Source organism: Pelophylax lessonae (assembly GCF_965119305.1).
Source record: "Pelophylax lessonae genome assembly, chromosome: 1".
Lineage (NCBI taxonomy): Eukaryota > Metazoa > Chordata > Amphibia > Anura > Ranidae > Pelophylax > Pelophylax lessonae.
The window spans coordinates 311,212,837-311,220,396 of record NC_138768.1 but is presented as its reverse complement, the minus strand read 5'-3'; positions in this window follow the sequence as shown (position 1 = coordinate 311,220,396).

Sequence of the window (7,560 nt, the reverse complement as noted above, 5' to 3'; positions counted from 1 at the left end):
ACATATATATATATATATATATATATACACACACACATATTAAATATATATATATATATATATATATATATATATACATATATATGTATATATATATATATATATATATATATATATATATATATATACACGTAATTCTTGTGAATGAGCAGCCCAAACCAACTGTATACATTATATATATATAAATATATATATATATATATATATATATATGTATATACGTATATATATATATATATATATATATAATATATATATAATATATGTATACATACATATATGTATACATACATATATATATATATATATATATATATATATATATATATATATACAGTGGGTACGGAAAGTATTCAGACCCCCTTACATTTTTCACTCTTTGTTATATTGCAGCCATTTGCTAAACTCATTTAAGTTCATTCTTCTTCCTCATGAATGTACACATAGCACCCCATACTGACAGAAAAACACAGAATTGTTGACATTGTTGCAGATTTATAAAAAAAGAAAAACTGAAATATCACATGGTCCTAAGTATTCAGACCCTTTGCTGTGACACTCATATATTTAACTCAGGTGCTTTCCATTTCTTCTGATCATCCTTGAGATGGTTCTACACCTTCATTTGAGTCCAGCTGTGTTTGATTATACTGATTGGACTTGATTAGGAAAGCCACACACCTGTCTATATAAGACCTTCCAGATCACAATGCATGTCAGAGCAAATGAGAATCATGAGGTCAAAGGAACTGCCTGAAGAGCTCAGAGACAGAGTTGTGGCAAGGCACAGATCTGGCCAAGGTTACAAAAAGATTTCTGCTGCACTTAAGGTTCCTAAGAGCACAGTGGCCTCCATAATCCTCAAATGGAAGACGTTTGGGATGACCAGAACCCTTCCTAGAGCTGGCCGTCCGGCCAAACTGAGCTATCGGGGGAGAAGAGCCTTGGTGAGAGAGGTAAAGAAGAACCCAAAGATCACTGTGGCTGAGCTCCAGAGATGCAGTCAGGAGAAGGGAGAAAGTTGTAGAAAGTCAACCATCACTGCAGCCCTCCACCAGTCGGGGCTTTATGGCAGAGTGGCCCGACGGAAGCCTCTCCTCAGTGTAAGACACATGAAAGCCCGCATGGAGTTTGCTAAAAAACACCTGAAGGACTCCAAGATGGTGAGAAATAAGATTCTCTGGTCTGATGAGACCAAAATAGAACTTTTTGGCCTTAATTCTAAGCGGTATGTGTGGAGAAAACCAGGCACTGCTCATCACCTGTCCAATACAGTCCCAACAGTGAAGCATGGTGGTGGCAGCATCATGCTGTGGGGGTGTTTTTCAGCTGCAGGGACAGGACGACTGGTTGCAATCGAGGGAAAGATGAATGCGGCCAAGTACAGGGATATCCTGGACAAAAACCTTCTCCAGAGTGCTCTGGACCTCAGACTGGGCCGAAGGTTTACCTTCCAACAAGACAATGACCCTAAGCACACAGCTAAAATAACGAAGGAGTGGCTTCACAACAACTCCGTGACTGTTCTTGAATGGCCCAGCCAGAGCCCTGACTTAAACCCAATTGAGCATCTCTGGAGAGACCTAAAAATGGCTGTCCACCAACGTTTACCATCCAACCTGACAGAACTGGAGAGGATCTGCAAGGAGGAATGGCAGAGGATCCCCAAATCCAGGTGTGAAAGACTTGTTGCATCTTTCCCAAAAAGACTCCTGGCTGTATTAGATCAAAAGGGGGCTTCTACTAAATACTGAGCAAAGGGTCTGAATACTTAGGACCATGTGATATTTCAGTTTTTCTTTTTTAATAAATCTGCAACAATGTCAACAATTCTGTGTTTTTCTGTCAGTATGGGGTGCTATGTGTACATTCATGAGGAAGAAGAATGAACTTAAATGATTTTAGCAAATGGCTGCAATATAACAAAGAGTGAAAAATTTAAGGGGGTCTGAATACTTTCCGTACCCACTGTATATATAATATGTATAATAAATGTATACAGTTGGTTTGGGCTGCTCATTCACAAGAATTACATGCTTTCAGCACCTAAAATAATGGTACCGCTTTCAGCACCTAAAATCCAAAAGAATCATACCGCCAGGGAGGTTAAGAGAACTCACCACAAGTTATGGACTCTTGTTGTAAAAGTGGGTCACCATCTTAAGTTAGTGTCCTTCGTGCACTGATCCTTAGCTGTACCCCCATCTGCAATACACTACATACAATTCATGCACTGTATAGAGCATAGGAAGGACAAGAAGGGCGCCATAGTACAAAATGTTTTTTCAAATTAAATTCAGGATTAAACATAGTAAAACAATGTATTCACTTGTAGATGTGCCCGTCCCAGCAACCACAAACAAAGCTTAGTCATGTACAGCTGCGGGTTCCACCAAGCTGATGCGAACCTGGCTTGCCCTGGTAACACTGTTGAATTGTAACATTGCTCTTATTTGTACTATAATTATTTGTTTACATTTATGCTATTTTTATATTTATCATATTTATATAAATATTTTAGTAGTGCTGTAGATATTTGTTAAAATTGGTTTCTTGATATCGTAGGATATTTGATACAGCAGCTTTTTATTTTTTCATTAGTATATATTATTATTTCTTTTATTGGCTGTATAAAGTGTTAGAGCGGGTTTATAACGATTGAAAGTGGAAAGCTAGGCTTTATCTATCCACGTTTAAATTTTCTCCCACCCCACTTCTAACTCCTATTCTAACTACCCTGTAGTAGGAAGATTTTTATACTTACCTATTCTCAGGGCACTCTGGTCTGGTCGTGTGACCGGCTCCAAGCGCTGGATTCAGTGTAGAGGGTGGACAGCCAACAACAGATGTCCTATAGTAAGCCTATGGGAGACATCACCGATCAGGCATTTCAGCTGTTGTAGGCAATCTTTCCACTCCACCGATGCCGGTTTCTGGGGGGGAGGGGTGAGGTGACCTGACCAGAGTGCCCTGAAAATAGGTAAGTATAAGTATCTTCCTTCCAGTTCCAGTAGGAGTTAGAAGGGGGATGGGAGTAGATTTAAAGCATTTGTAAAGAAAATAAAAAAATGTTTTTGTTTTCTTTTTTTAACAAAATTACAAACATGTCATACTTACCTGTTCTGTGCAATGGTTTTGGGCAAAGCAGACCCGATCTTCCTCTTCTTGGGTCCCCCACTGGTGCTCTGGGCCCCTCCCCTTTGCTGACTGTCCCCATAGCAAGCTGCTTGTTATGAGGGCACTCGTTCCTGCTCGCTCCTAAGCCGGCTCACACAGAGAGTGTGGCTCAGCCCCACCCCCCTCTCCCGTCTTACTGGCTGTGATTGACATCAGCGGGAGCCAATGGCTCCTGCCGCTCCATCTCAGCCAATGAAGAACGAGAGACCCGGGAGAGCCTTGGCTCTCATGCACATCACTGGATCGGGATCAGGCTCAGGTAAGTATTAGGGGGGGTTGGGGGGAAGCTGCACACTAAAGAATTTTTACCTTTATGCATTTAATGCAAAAAGCTAAAAAAAACCTTCATCCTTTACAACCACTTTAAGAGTAGATAGTTATAGCCTGGAATTCCACTTTTAGCTGAATTAGTGATTAATTAGTGATTAGTGATTGATTGGTGTGTGGCTGTCCCCACACAACAGAAGTCCTTTGTTTGATTCCCTTCTCTCTATGGAACATGGTGGAAAACTTATGTCGATCCATGGCTGCAATCACTGATCAGTGTATTCTGACAGCAGCCCATCCCGCTGTCAGGATACAATGTCATAGAGGGGAAGATTCCTCCATCCACTTTGCTTGTGTGGATGGAGGAATTGCTTAGTTTTGGAATAAAGAAATCTGTTTCTGGCGGAACAGAAAAAGCTGAGTTATACTTACTGGTAACTCCTTTTCTAGTAGTCTTCCAGGATAGCCCATGAGACCTTAGGGCTCCTCCCCCAGGGACAGGAAACACATTCCAAAATTTAAATAAAAGGCGGTCCCTTAGTCCTCACCTTCAGTATTTCATGAGAACCGTAGGACATCCTGTAAAACATACATATATATATATATATATATATATATATATATATATATATATACACACATCATACATTATACATAATACAAGACAAACCGGGTGGGAATCCGGCTGTCCTGGAAGACTACTAGAAAAGGAGTTACCAGTAAGTATAACTCAGCTTTTCTCAGAATCGTCTTCCAGGACAGCCCATGAGACGATGAGCAAGAAACTTACCAGTCTAGGGAGGGACTACTGCCTGGAGCACCTTTCGACCAAATGCCTGTTCCTGAGCAGAGAGGAGGTCCAGGCGATAATGTCTGACAAAGGTTGAAAAGTTAGACCAGGTAGCTGCCTTACAGATTTGGTCTGGTGAGGCACCGGCCCTTTCGGCCCAAGACGTGGACAAGGCTCTTGTAAAATGTGCATTGATGAAAGGTGGAGCCACATTCTTTATTCTATAGGCTTCCGTAATAGTCTGCTTTATCCACCTAGCTAAGGTGGCTTTAGAAGCTTTTTCCCTCCTATATGAACCAGAAAAAAAGCACAAATAAAAGTATCACACCTCCTGATAGTTTTAGTCACCTCCAGGTACGCCAGAAGAGCTCTTCTAAAATTCTTCTCCTTTTCATTACTTGGAGAACTACAAAAAGGTAGGTAGTACAACATCCTGTGTCCTATGGAAGGAGGTAGCTACCTTGGGTAAAAAACCTGGGTCGGTTTTACACAATTCTATCTTCAAAAAAAAAAACATAAGACAAGGCTCTCTTATTGAGAGGGCCTGTAATTCACTAACTCTTCTGGCTGACGTTACTGCAACTAGAAATAAGGTTTTTAGAGTGAGTAGTTTTTCAGATAAGTCCTTCAAGGGTTCCAAAAGGGATTGTTACTAAAGCCTGAAGGATCAAAAGATAAATTCCAAGCTGGACACGTTTTTACCACTGTTGGCTTTGTCCGGGCATGATGCCCTCCTGAAAAAAATTCCAAAATAGGATGGTACATCTGGAAATGGCCTGTGATTTTCAGCCATCCAAAAGTGAAACTGTCTCCATATTTTGGAATATATATTTCTTGTGATAGGTTTATGACAATTGATCAAGGTTATGATTACCTTGTCTGAGAAACCTTGGGAGCTTAGTATCTGCTCTTCAGATACCAAGCTGTTAGGTGCAGGGATCTGACGTATGGATGGGTTAACGGACCCTGCATCAACAGGTCCTGTCTCCAGGGCAAGACTATGGGAGGCCCGGAGGTTAGGGCTTGAAGGCGTGTGAACCATGGTCTTTTGGGCCAAAAGGGCGCTATCAGAATCAGATCTGCGTCCTCCTGGATGAACTTCCAGAGGACCTCTGGGATTAACCTGACTGGAGGGAAGGCATAGCAGAGACTGAAAATTCAGGGATTTGCAAAGGCATCAACCGCTAAGGACTGATCCCATTGGTTTAGGGAAAAGTATCTCTGTTTTGCTGTTCGTCTGAGTTGCAAATAGGTCCACTTCTGGAAGGCCCCACCTGGCTGCAATGTTTGCAAATTCCTCTGGGTTGAGGGACCAATTGTCCTGATATACCTGGTGGTGGCTGAGATGGTCTGCTAGACCATTTTGCATTCCTTTCAGATGAATAACTGAAATGTAGGCAAGATTCAGCTCAGAACAAAAAAATATTTTCTGGGCTATGGACTGTAGTCTTTGACTTCGTGTACCTCCCTGTTTGTTGAGGTATACCACCGTAGTTGTCGGATCGAATCTGCAGATGACTTCCCTTTATGACTATCCGAAAGAACTCCAAGGCCTTTAGTACTGCCATGAGTTCTTTCTGATTCGACAGGGTTTTTATCTGCAATGGGGATCAATTCCCCTGAGCCCATCTGCTTTGGAGATATGCTCCCCATCCGGAAGAGCTTGCGTCTGTGGTTATTCTCTGATACTGGAATGACCCAGTCTAAACCTTTTGCTAGGTGAAGGGAAGATCTCCACCACCATAGGGCTCCTTTTACCTTGGTGGGCACCTTTACCTTCTGTTCTAAGGAATTTGGCCGTCCGTCCCAGTTCTTTAAGAAGAACCTCTGGAGGGGACATTGCTAGCACCGTGCCCCAGGGACAGCTGGAAAACAGGAGGGCATCAGGCCTATGACCATTGTTATGTCTTTAGAAAGGACCTATTGGTTGGGTTGTAAAGAGGCTACCATCTGACGCATCTTCAATACCTTGGGCTGTGGGAGAAAAATCTTTTGATCCAGAGAGGAGATCTCGTACCAGAGATAAGTCACCCTCTGGGAGGGTGTTTTAGGCAGGATTTTTGTTTGTTGATGATCCAGCCCTCGGAACTGATAATGTTTGACCTCTGGTCCTAGCTTTACTGCTAGTCTCAGGAACTTCTGGTAAGCTCGGTGAATGGGGATGTGAAAGTAAGCATCCTTTAAATCCAGAGTTGCCATAAAACATCTTGGATACAACAGGTTCCCTATGGAGTGTATTAAATCCTATGGAAAAAATGTTTGCATTTTAGCGAGAGATTTAATTTGCGTAAATTTAGAATCAATCGATAACTCCCCGAGGGTTTTCTTTTCACAAAAATGTGGGAGCAAAAACACTCTGCCTTGTTCCCCCTTTGGAACAGGTATTAGTACCCTCTGATCTAGTAAGTCTCCTAACTGGAGACTTAGGGCGGCGGCTATGGCTGGATCCGTGGGCAACCTGGTATTTTTCTGGAGGCTGAAAATTGAATTCCAGCCTGTGCCCTGTGGACACTAAGTCCAGAAAAAAAGGGGGTTGAACTTCCCGTGTCCTCTGCTGTTTGTCAGCAGTGTGTTCCAGAGCTTTCCTGGTTTCCCAGGGCCGAAGAGATGGTCACCCTGTCAAGGGGAGACCACAGAGGCACAGTTTGGAAGTACAGTCACCAGACCATGACTTGAGCCAGAAACCTCTCCTGCCAAAGCTGAGGTTCTGGCTGTCATTCTAACTGCCTCAGCGGATGAATCAGCCAAAAAAACTCACTGCTAAGAGATTGATAGCCAGTGATTGGTAACAGGATCACCCACACCTGTTCAGGGTGGTGGGGGAGATCGGTGTAATCCGCACTCATCCTCCTCCATTCATAAAATAATGACACACAACTGTGAACCCACAGGGTGTTAGCATGGTTGGTGACTCCTGATCTAGCAATTGTCTAAGAGGATATTCTGTTTTTCCATAAGGAGAAACAGGCAAGGATAAACCTCACTGACAATCTATTTTCCATAATTCTTTGCTGTCATCAAAAGAAAGAAAACCTCTTAAAAAATGGTTTCCTTTTAGGATTTTCCCATTCCAGCTGATTGTACTTTAGCAAAAAGCTGAGTTGTTGCATACATAGGATCATGCCAAAAAAAGGCTACTGCTTAATTGATCGATTGCCAGTGATTGGTAATCACACACACACCCTGAGTTGTCTGTTCAGGGTGGTGGGGGAGATTTGGTGTAATCAGCACTCCTCCTCCACCTTCAGGTTTTTCCCATGGCAGCTTGATTGCCCGTGATTGGTAATCACACACACCCTTGTCTCTAGCAAGGAGTTGTGTACAGG